We start from the raw sequence: 21,094 nt of genomic DNA, 5'->3' as shown, positions 1-21,094 counted from the left end.
TGCATGTATATACAACTGTTTCCTTGCAAGGTCGGAAATATTGCAATTTTTGGGTATGTTCTATCCATTTCATACACACAGATTATTCTCAAAGGTGAAGCTAAACACCCTATTCTTCTGGGTGTATTTTAAGTGGAATCCATGATGCCAACCTGGTCCAAAGTTGCCAGTTGGGTTAAAGCAGTCCCAGTGCTCTGGAGAAATGCACAACACTGTGGAAAAAAAATCATTGACCTTTTCCACTTAGCCAGCAGAAATGTCAACATCTCTTCTCTGATACGTCGCACTCACTCTATCTCTGCTACTGTAGACACAAAGGTTTCTGCTCTACCACTCTCACGACTGACTGCAACACCTTCTCTACCCACCCTCACCTACCCAACTAACCCTGTTTACCCTCTGTGCTGCTTACTCATTCACTTCAGACACTTACTCACCTGTACCAGCAGTAATAGGTGTGGTACCCACTTTCATCCCCCATTAAACCCACCTGTGTCTCATTTCATGAGGAAAAAGCCTTGAATAGGGAGAAAGAGTCAAGACCGGGGGCGTATTGCCTATCATTTAGCTCCTTAAGAGCTAAGGATCCTGACTCTGACTGGCCCAAACAGCTGGGCAAAAGTGAGGACTACAGATGCTGGAAATCAGTGGCCTAAACAGCTGGTTGACGTATCCAAGTCTCTGGATTACCCTTGCCTTACTGTGTGAGGAAACCCAGAGTGAAGACTATCCTCCTTCACCTGACTGAGGCCTGCTGATAATTATAAGAAGCTACATGGCTTTATGTCTGTGCTAAATAATGTGGCAAGTTAGGAGTGCTGTGAGTCTGTATCCCGGGGGGGGGAAGGTGCGCGGCAAAGCTCAAAAGACAAGGCAAGGTAATGCAAGGCATGGATACTGTGAGCATCCAGGTATACTCAAAGTGAGTGAACACTAAGAGGAGAAGCAAACAGCCCGGAGATACAGCCTGGTCCAGTCCATGAGCTGGCTGTGTGTTCCTGAGCACCCTATATCCTTGATGCAACGTCACAATGATAGAAGTGGATGTAGCCCAATGTACTACATGAATTGCAGAAACATCCTGTGATTGGATGAGAGATGTACTCAGAGATGTTTAGAAGCTGGGACTATTGAATGCCGATGTCTGTGGATGTGGGAGGTGGGTGTGTGGTCCACATGGAGCATGCCATTAGATGTTGGTGCTTAGTGTCTGAAATGGACGTCATTTGGAGCAAGCAGTGAGCTGAATCCACAATCCTTCCTCTAGTTTCCATGTCAAGATTTCCCGACATTGATCTTGTTTGGTGAATGTCATAAGATGGGACACTGGGTATTAATGCTGTAATCTGAGCTACTAACAAGGCATTTAACAATCAATAATGAACATCATTTTAATATTTTGTGCAGCCTAACATATATCTCACTATATCACTTGTGAAAGGAGAAAAAGATGGCTTGATCTGCTCCCAAAGTAGAGATGGGCCTCTAATTCTCACCATTGTCTACATCAGTCAGACCCCTGTAAGGTTACCCCCAATGTATGGAACCTTCCTGTCTTGTTGGTGGAGAGCTTGGGGACAAGAAGAGGGGTTAATTAGATCAGGTGGTGGCGTAGCTGATTCTCACTGACCTTCCACTTCCATCACAGAGTCAGTCATAGAGATGTGAAGCATGGCAACAGACCCTGCGATCCAACTCGTCCATTCCGACCAGATATCCTAAATGAATCTTGTCCTATTTGTCAGCACTTGGCCCATATTCCTCTAAACCCTTCTTATTTATTGAGATTTCTATTCATATACCCATCCACATGCTTTTTAAATGCTGTAGTTGTACCAGCTTCCACCACTTCCTATGGAAGCTCATTCTATATACACACCACCCTCAGCATGAAAAGTTGCCCCTTAGGTCCCTTTTATATCTTTCCCCTCTCACCCTAAAACTATGCTCTCTAATTCTGGACTCCCCCACCTTAGGGAAAAGACCTTGTCTATTTATCCTACCCATGCCCCTCATGATTTTATAAAGTCTGTAAAGTCACCCCTCAGCCTCCGATGCTCCAGGGAAAACAACCCCAGCCTCTTCAGCCTCTCCCTAAGCTCAAACCCTCCAATCCTGGCAACTTCCTTGTAAGTCTTTTCTGATCCCTTTTAAATTTCACAACATACTTCTGAGAGGAGGAAGTCCAGAATTGTACACAATATTCCAAAAGCGGCCTAACCAATGTCCTGGACAGGTGCAACATGACCTCCCAAGTCCTGTACTCAATACTCTGGCCAATAAAGGAAAGCGTACCAAACGCCTTCTTCATTATCCTATCTACATGCGACTCCACTTTCAAGGAGCTATGAATCTTCACTGCAAGGTCTTTTTGTTCAGCAACACTCTCCAGGACCTTACCATTAATTGTGTAAGTCCTGCCTTGATTTGCCTTTCCAAAATGCAGCACCTCACATTTATCTATATAAAACTCCATCTGCCACTCCTTGGCCCATTGGCCTATTTGATCAAGATCCTGTTGTACTCTGAGGTAACCTTCTTCACTGTCCACTACAACACCAATTTTGGTGTCATCTGCAAACTTACTAACTACACCGCCAATGTTCACATCCAAATCATTTATATAAATGATGAAAAGCAATGGACTCAGCACTGATCCTTGTGGCACACCATTGGTCACAGGCCTCCAGTCTGAAAAGCAACCCTCTGCCGTCACCCTCTGTCTTCCACCTTTGAGCCAGTTCTGTCCAAATGGCTGGTTCTCCCTGTATTTTGTGTGATCTAACTAACTAAACAGTCTACCATGAGGAACTTTGTCAAACACCTGACTGAAGTCCCTATAGGTCATGACCACTGCTCTGCCCTCATCAATCCTCTTTGTTACGTCTTCAAAAGAGTCAATAAAAGTCAGGGTCTGCACTGAAGGTCGATGGTTGGCTTTTGACTGGTTAATGTACTCTTAGTTGCCACATTCCCCTGCCACTGGTAACAGCCCAGCCACTAGTAGGCCAGAGCCCTTGTGATATGCACCACAGGTGAAATTAGACAGGTTTCTTGTCAGCTTAGGGGGATATGGAGGAGGTGAGGAGCAGTGTCCCTCAAAGAAAGACATTCTGTGTCTGGACATCAGGAAGGAAGGAATGCTTTCTTTTCTCAAACCGTGCCCCCATCTCTGCCCGATGCAATTGTCCTGAATCAATCAGCCTAAAGATTTATACTCAGGACTCTGGAGCAGAACTTTAAGTCACTACTTTTTGAATTGTTATGAATATGTACATACATCTGAAAAAAAAACTTCCTTCGGGTTTATCTGAAGCAAGCCGCCTTTGCTAGAGTGATAGCAGTGATGCATAGAAATGTAAAATCCTGTGTTTGAATTACTGCCTAGCTGGAAGATGATTTCAAACGGTAATCGAATCTTGTGGCTATGGGACATGACAAAGCACTTAATGTTAATTTGCTCTATTTGCAGTGTCATCTGGATCTTTACTTTGGATTACTATTTTATGAGTAATTCCAAGCTAGTGTTGTTTATAATTGACTGCAATAACATGAAATTCCTATTTTTCACTTTTTGTGAATTTTTGATTAATGTTTTTGTAGCTCACACCTCATTTTCTCCTGCACATGATGAAAAATGACAGTTTATGTTGAGTTCCCAAATGAGAACAGAAGACAATTATCAAGCAAATGAAGCCTGACTTGTTTACTGACTTACCTGTCCCAATGCTCAAGCAGCAGAGACAGGAAATAGAGGCACGTGTTATTGAGTAAAGACATCAAATCCTCATCATGACTGAGCTCCAATAATTGACACTAAAAAGAAAACTGTCTGAATTGCTACATCTCCAAAGGATGGAATGTGGACAAGGTGTAACAGCCAATAATATGGTAAACATGCCTTTTATTCTCATCAGCTCTCAGAACTATAATTCAATCAGAATTATGGATAAAAGGTCCCAGAAACACTGGAAATTTCAGTAGAAACATATGAATTTGCAAGAGAGCTTTGCTCTGCAGACATATTACAAGAAAATTAAAAGCTTAATTATCTGTGGATCATTGTAATACTCCAGTTCTATTTGCAATTCGACAGAGCAGTCTCATTTTGTTTGTGTGTCTCAGTTAATGTTATTAAAACCACCAAGGCTGTTGCAAAGGCTAAACGTTGTTGCAAGAATCTGTCCTCTCCAAAATTGTAGAACTGTGGCGAAACTGTCAATCATTGACAAAGTCATGACCTGAATAGAAATATAAATATATAAACTTGACGCCCATGTTGAAGCCAAGAATATACAAGCAGCTGAACCCCATATTCTGTGTTGATCCAAGATGACTGTGGAGAACAGTATTGGGTTAACTGGTATGTTATACAAATAAAGAAAATTACTGATTTACAGTTTGATGCAGGTTTCATAACTTATGGGGCAGAGTGGTGCAGGTTTCATAACTTATGCTCAGTGTTCAGAGCAGGAATTACATTCGATAACCCTTTTGTCTTTTACATGTATTCCATTCATATTTTATTTTTATTATTGTGACCATTTTTTGACCTTAATCACTGCATTAGTACACACTTGCAGTCAGGTGTGGAGTGAGATGCAGACAATTCATGTTATATCTAATCTTTTGAGGCATTTGGTGTAAGTATACCAAATTGTGAGTATTCGAAAAGGTGTTCCAACGTCACTTATGGGAGAGATGAACTATTGAACACTAACCCACTGGTCCAGCGAACATGATGAGTAGCCCAGGGAGCAGCCTGAGCTTCGACCTCAGATCTTATCCTGACGCCCCATTGAGAGGTTCTGGAAATGTCATGCCTCCCGAGACAGCTCAGTTTTCTCCAGGGTTGAATTTAGAAATCTGAGTAGCTAACCCGGTGGCTAACCGGTAAAATTTGCAATGACAGACAGTGCAAACTTTGGAAGATGTCTGTCCTATTATTGTCTCCTTACTTCTGAGATGGTGATCCTTCATTACATGGGGAAGTGGGGACGAAGTATGCATTTTGGAAGACAGTCAGGAAATACTAGGAATGCTGTGGTCCTGCATTCAAGTGTTTTAACTGTGCAAAAACTGAAGCAGGCAACAACTGATGTGCATTGGTAAGCATGTGAGAGACAATTTCTAGGACATGGACCTGAGGGGACACGCATCTGAAAGTTAATGCAGAAAGAGTTCTAAAGGGCATGATGGCTAGATTAGATTTCCTACACCATGGAAACAGGCCCTTCAGCCCAACAAGTCCACACCAACCCTCCAAAAAGTAACCCACCCAGACCCATTTCACTACCCTATATTAACCCCTGACTAATGCACCTAATATTGGGGCAATTTAGCATGGCCAATTCACCTGACCTGCACATCTTTGGAATGTGGGAGGGAACCAGAGCACCTGGAGGAAATCCACGCAGACACAGAGAGAATGTGCAAACGCCACACAGTCGCCTGAGACTGGAATCAAATCCAGGACCCTGGTGTTGTGAAGATGCAGTGGTAACCACTGAGTCACCACGCCACCCTGTTTGCACTGTCTGTCATTTTGAGCACTGCTGCCTCACAGTGCCAGGGTCCCAGGTTCGATTCCAGCCTAGGGTGACTGTCTGTGTGGAGTTTGCACATTCTTCCCACGTCTGTGTGGGTTTCCTCTGGATGCACTGATTTCCTTCCATAATCCAAAAAATATGCGCAGGTCAGGTGGATTGGTTATGCTAAATTGCCCATTGTGTTATGTGCATTAGTCAGAGGGAGATGGGCCTGGGTAGGTTACTCTTTGGAGGATCAGTGCGAACTTGTTGGGTCAAATGGCCTGTTTCCACACTATAGGGAATCTAACCTAAATCAAGGTATATTTGAATGGCCGAACAGCTTAGAAGGGCTGAACGTCTTCTCTTGTGTCTCCGTGCTTCCCATTTCTGAATGTGCGCAAGAAAATGATGACTGTGGTTTTATCCTGGCCTGAAACTATGCACTAATAAATATCATGTAAAGCCAGGTTTTGCAATAAAATTGTACGCAATGTTATAAATGACAAATGCAGAAGGGAAGTTAAATTATCCAAGTGTTTCTAATGAGCTGTTTTGGTCTCTGACAGCTGGGTCCTGTGCTCCATCTGAACCTGGAGAAAGTTTCCACTGCCACCAGTGTTCACATGAATATTAGTCTGGCTAAATATTGTCACAAGTCACAGCTCGTGACCCTTTGATCCTGCCAAATCTCCTTCTGACCACCAAGGTCATTCCAACCTGACACCAGAGATCAACTAAACAATCTCGCTGAATTTTTTGTTTGTTTAATTCCACCTCATGGTTATAAATGACTGTTCTATATGTATGATAGACAGAAAGTTGGATTGGAATGGTTTGACAGTTGGCCTTGTTAATGGGTTGCCAACATCTGGCTAAAATGTTTTGCTCTGTCAACTTTGTCAATAAGAAATAGCTTGAATGGTGGTGGAATTATAGAAGATAAAGTTAATTGACTTTCTCCCAACAGTTGGTGAAACCCAACCCGAAACACTGTTAACAAGGTTGACTGTGGATGACAATGGGGTATATCTCACTTGTGAAAGGTGGGTCTTTAAAGACAATTTTCAACTAAGACTCCATTCCTGAGATCTTCATCAGAGAGTTGATGCTGCCTGCACAAGGTTCGAGAAATCTAGCATCTAAAGGAAGGTCAGCGTAGCCTCATTGAGAAGTGTTTCTTTACAGCATTACTTTGTGGTGCCAGGAAACACTTTCATTCTTCCACTAGCCCAAGCCTCGCAAACAAATCCTCTGTGATGGTCATCAACCCTACCCCAAAAGCTGCGATCACTTCCTCCTCCCTCTGATAGCCCCACAGCAACCACCTCCCCTCCCCAACCAACACTCCATCCCCCACCTGCCGGCTATCACGTGAGGAATGGAGCTGGTCCGATTAATGCTGGGGATTGGGGATGGAGTGATCATGGCAGAGGATTTATCTGGGGCTGAGAGTGGAGGAAGGTAAGCACTCCTGCAAGTCCTGGCCCACAAGCAGTGCTGCTAAAACACTTGACTGTAGGACCACTGTATACCTGGTATTTCCTGGCTGTCTTCCAAAATGCATGCTCCCACCATCTCCCCTTCCCCATACATCGAAGGACCATTGTCTCAGACTGTGTATGGAGCTTTTGTGGGATAAAGGAGACAACATTCGGTCAAACACCTTCCAAGGTTTGCACTGTCTCTCAATTCTAGCATTGCAAATTTTCCCAGTTAGCCACCAGGGTGGCTGTGAAAGATAACCTGCAAGGTATTCCAGGGAGTAAAGAGATGATTTTAACCTCGTCTATACAGTATATGTTATTTACCTGACTGAGAATCTGCTCCCTTACACTGACTCTCTGGCTACGCAGACACCTTGCACACAACCCTCATCTAACAACAACCACCCCTCCCCAACTACCCCGCATCATTTACCTTCAAAGTGTTCTGGGGGAGAGTATGAAAACACACCAGAAGCCGACAGGGTTCTCCTTTAAATGTACAGGCACTAGTCTGGCATCATTCGTCATCCTCAATTCCTATTTTAATTGCTGGCCTGTGAACGGAAATGGTTTTTCCTCCTTGATGCTTTGTATAGGGAAGAGGAGCTTAAGCCTGGGAGGACCTAACAAACACTTTATTTTAAATGTTATCCTGCAAGATGAAGTTTTGAAAAAAAGTCTCTCAGAGCCCCACAAAAAAAAACCCCGGAATCATCCTCTTACCAATTTCACAGCTTATACAATTCTCCCTACCTTCAAGAACTGGGTACCATTTCCTTAGCTCTGACTGATAGCCTCCCACTGTCTAACATTGCACCACCCTGAATCCTGGTCATACGGTAAGGCTTGGCACGTGCTTCATCTTCTGTCCTGCTTCAGATTAAAATTAGGAGTCTAAGTCTCATTCCAAATATCCTCTGAATGTTAAACTGTCCTTTTGAAGTAGCCAGAGAGACAGGCCAGCTTTCCTTCAGTGATAGAGTCATTGCCTGTTAACAAGCAACTGATCCACTTGGGTGGCCAGGCAATGTCTTCAATGGATTAAACAGTAAATTAAGCATTTGTACTCTTTGTAAAGTACAATTTGTTTAAGCAGCCTCGGGACGTTTTTGTAAAAGTTCATGTTCTTTTAATTGAGAAACCTAGGTAAAGAAAAGACTCATAATGCAGGAGGTGTGAATGATTAGAATAAAACCCCTCCACTTCAATATTCTCAAGCCAACAGTTTGCAACAAAATAATTATGTTTGAGGTACATTCACTCTTGTTTTATAATCTGGTAATTCAAGCAACTTTCACAGAGGTCTCCTAAAGATTATGTGCATGGATAACATGTTACAAATTGCCATTTGATTGCATACAGCGTGGGTATTGGTAAAGCATACAGACATTTATTCAAAGCTTTTCATCATGCATTTTACAGGATGATTCGCAAGAAACATAAATACAAAGGGAAAGAAATATTTATTCTATATGAGAGAAGAGATTTAAATGGTTGGGAAATGGATGTTGATTGGTAGGGATATTGCCATCAAAAAAGCACCAGGAACATGATGACTGACAGTTAACTGCCAAAACTGCAAAACATGCCATTTTTCAGCAATGATAATGTGCTAATAAGTTTTTGGGGTGATTTTCATTAGAAGACAAATGCTGAACAGGACATGGGGGAATCAGAGTGTTCTTCCTACAAGAACAGCGATGTCAAGTTAAATAGACAGAACACTGTTCTGCAGGTATATCTTTAACAATACCAAAAGGGAGTTCCTGACCTTCTTCTCAAGCACAATCAACAATGAACAACAAATGCTGGCCTTGCTAATGCTATCCACATCCTGCATCAGAATGAATGAAAAAGGATGGAACAGTAGTTTAAAGTCTCAGTGGAATAAGCACGTTCTCCAAATCAACATGCCATCACTGCTGCACTGAAATAACAGCCTAGAGTGCATTCCTTCAGTCCTTTCATTCTCAGCATCTAGGATTTGAACTTAAATTGGTGATAAAAGTCATGCTCATCCCTGATCCCACCAGCTGAAGGGGTTTCAAATGTGTGGAGAAATCTCTGTGGAGCTGACCCCTTATCAGGAGAGAAGTTCGAAAAGCCCGAAGTACTCCTTTAAGCTGTTGCTTCACAACTTGAACCCTCACTCCAAAATCCCTACCATACCATTCTGCTCTGCATGAAGATATTTCATGCTTAAGCTGCTCGTGCATACTCCACTTCCATTGCTATTAAAATGCATGTTTGTATACCCAGACCTTCTGTGATGTCATCTCTTTACAATGGAGATACCAGGTATCTGGGCTCTGCAGAAGAGCTGAGCAGATTTTTCAGCTGAATCATAGATTCCTGTGCTTTCTTTGAAATTATTGAGGTCTTTATTTCACAGGAATATAGAGTGTGAGAGATTGTAGCTTCTACTATGTTCAACTATTGGGAGGAACTGCTCTCCATTTCAGGCTGCATTTCAGTGCCACGCTCCTAATTGTTGAGGAGTGGCAGCAAATTGGTGTCACCCATTCTCCCCCACCCCAAGCCCAAACACCATTAACCCTTCAGCCCCTCTGTGCTGTCTACTGACTCATCTGGAACACCTTCCAGAGTAACAGTCGTGTCACCCACTTTCATGGGATGGCGTGGTGGCTCAGTGGTTAGCATTACTGCCTCACAGTGCCAGGGACCTGGGTTTAATTCCCGCCTTGGGCCACTGTCTGTGTGGAATTTGCACATTCTCCCGTGTCTGCATGGATTTTCTCTGGGTGCTTTGGTTTCCTCGCACAATCCAAAAGATATGCAGGTCAGATGAATTGGCCATACTAAAATTGTCCATTGTGTTAGGTGCATTAGTCAGAGGTAAATATAGGGTAGGGGAGTGGGTCTGGGTGAGTTACTCTCTGGAGAGTTGGTGGGGACCCGTTGGGCCAAATTGTAGGTAATCTAATCTCCTTTTAAACCTTGTGGATCTTCTTTAGGGTCTTGTGTTGGTGTCACAAGCAGGTTCAGGCAGATGGTAGCCAATAGGGCTGTTGGTTTAGACTGCCTATCTCCTTTTCCCACATCCTTCATGGGAAGCTTAAGAGAGCCAGCAAATGGTATCCAATGTGTGCTTCAGACCTTCCCTGTCTGATGGGTGTCAGCGTGGCTAGGATGTGTAGTCAACAAGAAAAGTTATATTCTGACTAATTTGCTAAACTTCCTTTGTCTTGACTCTTTATTTGGATTTCTTGTTTGTGAGTCTCGAAAAGGGGCTACTTTGTTGAACTTGAATAACATTAGATAGTTCAGTCATCCTAATCACCAATTAAAAACGTTGACCTGAGACTGACGGTAACTCAAGTCAAAGAAACACCAAACAAAAGGGAGTTCTTCAGAAGTAAATGAAAAGAATTGGCTGTCAAAAATGAATGTTAAATGATATTGTGAAGAAGGAAATAGTGACGGCAGATTTTCAAGGGTTTGGATTTTACTTTTTTTGGCATTGAGTTGGGATTTCTGTCACAAGGCTGAGCAAGTTTTCTCACTGTCTTTTACCAGACTTTCCTCGTTAACCATTAATCCAGCCCCTATGGTGTTCACTGTGTCCAGTTCCATCCCCATCTGACCACACATAATTCCCAGAACAATTCACCACTCGGTGTAAGCCCTGGAGTTCACCTTGTGCCTCCAACAGTTTAAAAGCCCATTGTGCACCTGCCCACCACTGTCAATCTCAGCTGTCCTGCATGGGTCCTTACAGTTTCCCCAGACAGGGAGATATTCGTCCTCTGCTTTGTGGCTGTGACCCGGAGATCTTCCTTCTCAGGCTGGTCCACGGGTAGTATGTGCCCTCCCTCAGGGAGCAGCAGTGGACACTGTAACACCAGAGCATACCAGCCTGGTCCAAGGTTGGCATCCTTACTAGGGCAGTCTTGGCCATCTGGAGGAATTCACAGAGTTGTAGGAAGAAAGTCATTGGACGAACTTAAGTGCCACCATCCTCTCGCCGTACACCTCACACTGACTCTCTCTCTCTCTACTACTGTTCCCACCTCCCACAAAATCTCATGCTCTACCTGACTGCAACATCTTCATTCACTTTCATCTCCCTTAATACTTGCCTCTCACTCTCTCACTCCAGGAGGAAAACAGCCCACATTAGGGCAGAAAGAGTCAAGACAAGTGGTGAACTGCCTGACATTTAGCTCCTCCTCCCCATATGTGGAGAGTACCCTGAAACTGACGGGCCTCATGTGGGTGACTATGTCCAAGCCTCTGAACTGCTGTTAGGGGCTCCCCTTAAGGTACTGTGCTGGAAGCTAGCCCCCTTGACCAGACTGAGCTTTGCTGATATTTATGATAAACTCTCTTCCCTTGTGTTTGTGCTAAACAGCAAAACAAGACTGCAGTAATATGAGCCTGGTATCTCTGATTGAGTGGGCAAAGCACAAAGACACAAGCCAATGTATTGCACGGCAGGTAGGACCAGAGTGAGTGTGTGCTATGACAGCGAGCAAAGATCCTGAAAATGCAGCCTGGTCCATTCCATGAGCTGAGGGTGTAATGCTGTACCATTACAAAAATAGTTGCTTCTGCAATCTGAGCTGAGGAATGAAGTAAAGAAGCATCCTATAAATGAACCATATAAGGCTTCTTAAATTATTAAACGTATTGGATGCTAATGTCCATGGACACAGGGAATGTGTGACTGGCTCCCATGGAGAATGCCCTGAGATGTATTTGCCTGATGTCCAACATAGAGGTTCTTCAAAGCAAACAGTGAGCTGAATTCACCAGATACCCACTCTGACATCCATGTCAGGTATCCTCGATATCTCGGTTGTGCAAAGCAAAAGAGATGGAGTGATATGTTCCTGATGTCTCCAGACTCCTCATCCGATTCCCCCACAAATCTCACCCTGGTCATATTGCTGAGAGACCTATAAGATTTCAACCTAAGAGGAAAATGGTGAAAACGTGAAGCAGAGGGAAGTGTGATTGATATGCTCATGATTAATGTATTTAGTCAAATAGTTTCAAATACTATAATATTTGAATATTATGTAATAATAACACAATATTGTATTGTACATATTAAAAATTTATTTCAATCTGATGATTTCTCTGTAAGTTAGCTCGCTGAGCTTGAAGGTTTGTTTTCAGGCGTTTTGCCATCATACTAGATAACATCATCAGTGAGAGTCTCAGGTAAATGGCTGGTGGTGTGTCCCACCTCTCTATTTATAGGTCTTGGTTTCTTAAGGCGGGTGATGTCATTTCTGGTTCGTTTTTTTCAAAGGAAGGTACATAGGATCGAAATCAATGTGTTTATTGATGAAGTTCTGGTTAGAATGCCATGCCTCTAAGAATTCTCACACATGTCTTTGTTTCGCTGAGGATGTGTGTATTGTCCTAGTCAAAGAGGTTTTCTTCTTTGTGTGTATGTATAGAAACTAGTGATAGTGGGTTGTGTCTTTTGGTGGCCAATTGGTGTTCATTTTTTTTTAGATTAGATTACCTACAGTGTGGAAACAGGCCCTTTGGCCCAACCAGTCCACACTGACCCTCCGAAGAGTAACCCACCCAGAGCCATTTCCCTCTGACTAATGCACCTAACACTATAGGCAATTTAGCATGGCCAATTCACCTGACCTGCACATCTTTGGATTATGGGAGGAAACCAGAGCACCCAGAGGGTGCTCATGCAGACACGGGGAGGATGTGCAAACTCCACACAGACAGTTGCCTGAGGCTGGAATTGAACCTAGAACCCTGGTGCTGTGAGGCAGCAGTACTAGCCACTGAGCCACTGTGCCACCCTGGTGGCAAGTTTCCTGTCAGTTTGTCTGATGATTTCTAAAATTTGAAATGGGTTGAAGTTGTTTCTTGCTGGATGTGAAATAATTTGAAAGCTTTTCAGAGGAAATTTAATTGACACCAATTTTGTTTCAAAGTTGTGATGAGAGCTCTTGCCTAAACATAATTTGTCCTCTAAAGGTTGCCTATCTAACTGGTATATCCAAATTCTTCAGGGCTGCACATGGGGCAAGTTGTATGTTCACCAATGATCCCACTTATAGATGGATTCAGTCTAATTGTACTTTCATCCAACTATCCAACAGCCAGCCACCTAGGAACTTCATAATCTAGTTAATCACGATTTCTTCTGAGCAGGTAATAAATACAGTGGTGTAGGCATTGATTGATTGCTTGTATTGTTCACACTCTAGTTGTATGCAGCCCAGTAACCAACTTCAAGGCTCAGCTGCTGATTGCTTATTATTCCATTGCTGGCTCCGAAAAGTGATTGAAATGTTAAAATAAGATGTTTCATGGAGACAAGAGTTTCTCTTCTTTAATTAATTAATATTTTTGAAAAATAGAACCTATGACAGATCGAAATAAATCCTTGAAATGCCCAAAGTTACGGGTGTAGCTAAGATGCATTCTTCAGGCACAATACACTGTTTAAGAGCTGATTTCACGGTGAATTAATTTCTAATACAATAAATGCTACAGTTATTTTGTAGACCCACTTATGTTCATCGAGGTCAATCTATTTGTTCAATTAATTTTGGTTTGACAAATCCCTATAGGATGAACAGCTGAAATGCACTGAAGATTTTTTTTAATTTCAAAAATATACTTTATTCATAAAATTATTTGGATCTCTTTACAATTGGTCATGCCATTCTTGTGCACACATTACATTGCTTTACATACAGACATCGAAATTTATTTTTCCCATATACAAGTCTGTACATTTACTATCCAGCTCTTCTGCTGAAGCGTCAGCGGAGCCCAAATGACTGGGTGGGCCCCCTGTTCTTCTTTAGGCAAGCAGATGTTACACAGTAGTCTTTCCCCACTGTGCCTTGGCGGCAGCTGCCCCAAGCTTCAACACATAGTCCTGGACCTTAGAATGTGCCAATCTGCAAAACTCAGTCGGGGTCAACTCTTTCAGCTGGAAGATCAACAGGTTTTGGACCGCCCAGAGAGCGTCCTTCACCGAGTTGATGATCCTCCAGGCACAGTTGATGTTTGTCTCGGTGTGCGTCCCGGGGAATAGGCCATAGAGCACGGAGTCCCGGTCACGGCGCTGCTCGGGACGAACCTCGACAAACACCACTGCATTTCTCTCCAGGCTTCTTCTGCATAGGCACATTCCAGAAGGAGGTGTGTGACAGTCTCGTCCCCTCCACAGCCGCTTCGAGGGCAGCGTGCGGTGCGGCTGAGAATCTGGGCAGATCTCACAGGCAGAGCCCTTCTCACCGCCAGCCAAGCCAAGTCTTGGTGCTTGTTGGAAAGTTCTGGCGATGAGGCATTCTGCCAAATGGCTTTGACAGTCTGCTCAGGGAACTGTTCAATAGGATCCGCCCTCTCCTTTTCCCAATGGGTCTCAAGGACACTACGTGCTGACCACTTCCTGATGGACTTGTGGTCAAAGGTGTTTTTCTTCATAAATTTCTCCACGAAGGACAGGTGATACGGAACGGTCCAACTACTCGAGCGTTCCACGGCAGCGAGGCCAGACCCATCCTTCGCAACACCGGGGACAGGTAGAACCTCAGTACGTAGTGACACTTGGTGTTTGCGTACCTGGGATCCACGCACAGCTTGATGCAGCCACACACAAAGGTGGCCATCAGGGTGAGGGTGGCATTGGGTGTATTTTGTTCCCTGTTGCCCAAATCTTTACACATCGAGTCCATCTTTGACCTCCATATAAATTGGAAGATGGCCCAGGTGACCGCAGTGGCAGAAGTTCTGGAGATAGGCCACACCTGTGCCATGTATACAGCAATGATAGTGCCTCACACCTGATGACCAGGTTTTTTCCTGTGATGGAGAGCGACCGTAGCTTCCATCTGCCCAGTTTCTGCCTCACTTTGCTGATATGCTCCTCCCAAGACTTGGCATATGCCCTAGCCCCTCCCTAACCAAATACCCAGCACCTTCAGGTTGGTCCTGACAGTGAAGGGGATCGAGGATTGGTCAGCCCAATTCCCGAGGAGCATGGCCTCACTCTTGCCTCAGTTTACCTTGGCCCCCGAGGCCCGTTCGAACTGGTCACATATGCACATGAATCTGTGCACGGACAGCGGATCCGAGCAGAAAACGGCGATGTCATCCATGTACAGGGAGGTCTTGACCTGCAGGTCCCCACTGCCAGGAATAGTCACCCCTCTCAGGCTCGCATCCTTCCTGATGGACTCGGCAAATGGCTTTATGCAGCACTCAAACAAGGCAGGATAGAGAGGGCAGCCCTGCCTGACTCCAGATCTGACTGGGAAGCTATCTGATTCCCACCCATTGATTGAGACTGCACTGACAATGTTGGTGTTGAGCAGTCTGATCCAATTGCAGATTCCCTCCCCAAAGCCCATTTATGTGTGTGATATCCTGTCAATGGCTTTCTCCTGGTCCAGGCTGATGAGGCAGGTGTCCAACCCTCTGTCCTGCACGTAGGCGATCGTATCCCTGAGGAGTGCGAGACTCTCAGCGATCTTCCTGACCGGTACAGCACAGATTTGGTCAGGGTGAATCACCGACTCCAGAGCATACCTGACCCGGTTGGCGATAACCTTTGACAAAATTTTGTAATCCCCTTTCAGTAGTGAGATTGGTCTCCAATTTCTGAGTTCCCCCCTCTCCCCCTTCCGCTTGTAGATGAGGGTGATGATGCCTTTCCTCATGGATCCACTCATGCTACCTGCCCTGAGCATACTGACATACCCCTCCAGCAGGTCCTGGCCTGGGTGACTGCAGCAGCACAGGTTCTGGGGATAGGCCACACCTGTGCCATGTATACAGCAATGATAGTGCCTCACACCTGATGACCAGGTTTTTTCCCACGTTGGAGAGCGACCGTAGCTTCCATCTGCCCAGTTTCTGCCTCACTTTGTTGATATGCTCCTCCCAAGACTTGGCGCACGCCACAGCCCCCATGAACCAAATACCCAGCACCTTCAGGTGTTCGGTCCTAACGGTGAAAGGGATCGAGGATTGGTCAGCCCAGTTCCCGAAGAGCATGGCCTCGCTCTTGCCTCGGTTTACCTTGGTCCCCGAGGCCCGTTCAAACTGGTCATATATACACATGAGTTTGTGCACTGAAGATTCACGCAACTCACTATCAGCGAGGATTTCCGAATGCACTTTTTCTAATGTTGTCCAAAGTGGTGGACTGCTATCCCTTAATATCCCTTTTTACCATTGTTTGCTTGAAAAAGCTATTTAAATGACTGGCTGTCCTTACTCCCCTTTTTAGAAACGATATGAAATATTTCTGTTCCTTTTTATCACTCACTCAGTAACTGAGAGTTACAGTGGCCTTTCTTATGCTCAACATGTGAACATGCAAATAAGGAGCAGAAGCAGGCTATTGGATCCCTTGAGTCTGCTCTACCATTTTATATGTTTATGGCTGATTGATTACATTGATTGCCTCGTATGGAAGGAATGTCTTACGAGGAAAGGCTGAGGGCCTTGAGGTTGTTCTCGTTAGAGAGAAGAAGGTTGAGAGGTGACTTAATAGAGACATACAAGATAATCAGAGGGTTAGATAGGGTGGACAGGGAGAGCCTTTTTCCAAGTATGGGGACGGCAAACACGAGGGGACACAACTTTAAAGTGAGGGGAGATAGGTATAAGACAGATGTCAGAGGTAGTTTCTTTAGTCAGAGAGTAGTAAGGGTATGGAATGCTTTGCCTGCAACGGTAGTAGATTCGCTAAGTTTAAGTGCATTTAAGTCGTCATTGGACAAGCATATGGACATACATAGAATAGTGTAGGTGGGATGGGCTTCAGATTAGTATGACAGGGCGGTGCAACATCGAGGGCCGAACGGCCTGTACTGCACTGTAATGTTCTATGTTCTATGTACATCTTCAGATCTGTGTTTCCACCTACCCTCTTGCTTACTAAGAATCTATTCATTTCTGACTTAAAAATATTCAAAGACTCTACTTTCCTACATCGTCAGGAAGAACAAAGAGTGTCCATCCTCTTGCAGTACTAAATTTACATTATCTCTATTACTAACAGGGCCCGCTACTTCTAAATTCTCCCATAAGGAGAAACTACCTCTTCACTTTCGAGCCGTAAGGTTTGTCCTTAAAGTTTTAATAGAGTTTTCCAGATGAGAATGATGTCACTGAACTGATGATCGTTTTCACATGGTTCAGCAGGCAGTCTTTTCAAATGGGAAGACAACTGCATGGGGAAGAGATCCAAATGCTCAGGCCATAGTACTGCATGTTGTTTGCAAACCTTTTTTTTAACTGTTATTGCAGTGTCCTTTATGAGTTAACATGGAAGCATGCTGCTCACCAAGTCTAAAGTTCAAGGTTAAACAGACATGAATTACTGGGCACAACAGCATTGATTCAAAAGCCTGGAAATTGCAATGATAAATGTGTTTGGATAGAAATATTTCAGGGTAGGGACAAGCCTGGGACTGCAAGCACAACTTCTGCTATAATTCGTCATTCTGGGGTTTTCCATCTTCTTCCATTCCAACAGACATGGAGAATGTGGAGAAATTCCTTGCCTTTGCTCAACCAGTTCCATAATGGGAAGAATGAATGGCCAATCTTCTACATGGATTTGCGAGCATCACTGCAAAGTAATGGATGAGGGAATTGGAGAGAGCTCAGCGGCTAGCACTCCTACTACCTCTGACCTTTAAGGTCCTGGGTTCAAATCTAGACCAGAAGCTGTTGATTATCAAAGAGCCCAACCACACTGCAGATGAGCTATCATCTATCCCCAGCTTGGATGAAGAGAAAGGATCAGCAACAAGATGGATATCCAGCTGTAAAATCACATGCCAAATCCAAACACTGATGAGTGATATAAAGGTGATTGAGCAGCATTGTGTTGGAGTGCTTTAGGACTCTCACATTAGGAAAATGAGCATTTAAGATGTGATTAGTTTTCAATGATCTGTTGGGTCATGATTTAAAATGAATGATTTGGAAACAATATTCAATGAGTTTGATTGATGCTTTTATAAATATACTTTAAATGTGATATTGTTTGGCCGTCTTAAGTATTGAAGGGTTATGGAATATGGATTTATCTCAAGCTCTGTCAAAGCACCTGCAGTGGGTTTCTTTAAATGAAGTCAGTTCACTATGGATTTTGAGTTTGCTTTTAACAAGGCTTCCTGCAAATCACATGACTAGTGATAATTGCTTGCTTTGATACAGACCCCTGCTGGGTGTTGTTTTGGAACTGTTGGGCTTCAAGAAGATTCTTGTTTTACTTATTTCATTTAAAGGTGAACCTACTAAGATCAAGTTGATTTGGAGGAGAGTTTATTAAGGACAAGTTGCCAATTGATTGCTTTCATCTCTGAAAATAAAATCCTTTCATTAAGTTCAGAGTGAAACCTATATGCCTTTTGAATGAGGATTGAAAGAATATCTCAAGATTGTATTTCCTGAACAGGTTTATTTGCAAGATATCAGAGACACCTGTGTGTGCTTAGTGACTTGACCATCTACCAGAATATCAGAGCACTCTTATACAACTGATCCTTTTGCATTAGAGAATAGCCTGTGAACCAAAGTGTATTTTATTTTGGAAAAACAATCTGTGCAAGGAAATCGGTTCCCTTTTTGGTGAAGGCTGGTACAATTGCAGCATTTAAAAGGCATCTGGATGGGTATATGAATAGGAAAGGTGTAGAGGGGTACGGGCCATGTGCTGACAAGTGAGACTAGATTAGGTTAGGATATCTGGTTTGGCATGGATGAGTTGAACCAAAGAGTCTGCTTCTGTGCTGTACATCTCTATGAAGAGTGTGTGTGCGTTTTGGAGCTTTTCAGAGGTACAGGCATCTTTGTTATTGACTGTGTATGTTAAGCAATTATTGTTTGTCATTAAATAAGTTTTGTACACCATTAATTGTGTTTATTAAGGAACTTCATTGATGGATCTCATTATGGAACCTATAATTAGTGTATACATAGGTCATTTTGGTTAATGGAAGAAGTATTTTTATGTTTTGCTGTGACCTGTGGAACAGTTCTTGTCTGTAACTTCTTGCCTGGGAAAAGTTGTAGCCAGGTTGGTGTTGAAGTTGAGTGGATTGAGCTGAGGACTGTTAGATTGTGTCTAATGGTGGAAGATACTCTCAGACTGTAGGTGGGGAGGTTGCAGGAAGCACTGAGATGATTTGTTGTTGCCTTTGAGATCTGGAATCAGGCAGAATAAATGGTGCTTGTTCTTTCTCAGTATCCGAATGTTGTCCTTGCTCCTATGCCTCCACTTCTCTCATCCCAGCTGACTCTGGGAATTGCACCTTTCTGAGGAGATACACGGAGTAGTTCACCAGCAGCAATGAATTTGGAGACGTGTTCAATATCAATCCAGGAAGTCAACCTTTGCTTTAAGTTGCTACAAGGTTGTTGTGGCCCAGCTCAGGTAGAGGCAGGGCTCTGAGTCTAATGCTCCAGTCAGGGTGTTCTAAGCGGGGCCCTCGGTAATTGGTCCTGTGCTTCAAGCAGCTGGTCAGGTTTGAACACTCCCAGAGGCAATTAGCATAGAATTTGGATTTTGGGCCTCATTTAATGAAAACATCAATCGATGGACTCCTGTCACATTGTTCAGAAACTGAACTGCACCAGTCATATAAGTACACGTGCACAAACTCAGGCCAGAGTCTAGGAATCCTGCAGCTAATAGGTCACCTCCTGATTTCTCAAAGCTTGTCCAACAAATACACACCAGGAGTGTAATGGAATATTCCCCACTTGTCTGGCTTCGTGCAGCTCCAACAACACTTACATGTTTGACACCAACCAGGACAAAGTAGTGTGGATTGGCATCACATCCATAAACATTAATCCTCTCCAAAACTGGTGACGATAGTAGCAGTGTCTACTATTTACAAGATGCATTGTAGTTGTTCACCAGGGCTCCTTAGACAACACCCTCCAAACCCCTCCTAACAACAATCTGCAAAGACAGGAACAGCAGGAACGCCACCACTTACAAATACCTCTCCAAGCCACCCTTCATCCTGACTCAGGAATATATCACTGTTCTTTCAATGTCACTGGGTCAAAATCCTAGCATGCCCTCCCACAGGGTACTGGCAGTTACATAAACCAAATGGACTGCAGCAGTTCAAGAAGACAGCTCATCAGAATCTTCTCAAGAGCAGCTAGGAATGGGCAATAAACACTGGCCCAGCCAATGATGCCCACATGATGAGTGTGCAGGGAGCAGCCAGATTTACTGAAGCAGACCAGGAGGAGTGTACAGTAAGTCAGTATCTCAGTGAAGCAGACCAGGAGGAGTGTGCAGTAAGTCAGCATCACAGTGAATCAGACCGAGAGGAGTGTGCAGTAAGTCAGCATCACAGTGACGCAGACCAGGAGGAGTGTGCAGTAAGTCAGCATCACAGTGACGGAGACCAGGAGGAGTGTGCAGTAAGTCAGCATCACAGTGAATCAGACCGAGAGGAGTGTGCAGTAAGTCAGCATCACAGTGAAGCAGACCAGGAGGAGTGTGCAGTAAATTAGCATCACAGTGAACCAGACTGGGAGGAGTATGTAGGAGTTCAGCATTACAGTGAAGCAGACTGGGAGGAGTATACAGTACGTTAGCATTACAATGAAGCAGGAGAAAGTAAGGACTGCAGATGCTGGAGATCAGAACTGAAAATGTGTTGCTGGAAAAGTGCAGCAGGTCAGGGAGCATCCAAGGAGCATGAGAATCAACGATTCGGGCTTGAGCCCTTCTTCAGGAAAGAGGAAAATGTCCTCGTTGTCCTCAATGAAGCACACTGGGAGAAGTGTGCGGTTAGTCAGCATCACAGTGAAGCAGACTGAGAGGAGTGTGTAGTAGATCAGCATCTCAGTGAGGCAGACTGGGAGAAGTGTACAAAAGTTAGCATCACAGTGAAGCACACTGGGAGAAGTGTGCAGTAAGTCAGCATCACAGTGAAACACATTGGGAGAAGTGTGCAGTAAGTTAGCATCACAGTGGAGCAGACCAGGAGGAGTGTGCAGTAAGCTAGAATGACTGAAGCAGACTGGGAAGAGTGTGAAGTAAGTCAACATCATAGTGAAGCAGACTGAGAGGAGTGC

This window comes from Chiloscyllium plagiosum, chromosome 15 (genome assembly GCF_004010195.1).
Source record: "Chiloscyllium plagiosum isolate BGI_BamShark_2017 chromosome 15, ASM401019v2, whole genome shotgun sequence".
NCBI lineage: Eukaryota > Metazoa > Chordata > Chondrichthyes > Orectolobiformes > Hemiscylliidae > Chiloscyllium > Chiloscyllium plagiosum.
The sequence above is the reverse complement of the archived record's forward strand: the minus strand, read 5'-3'. Positions refer to the sequence as shown.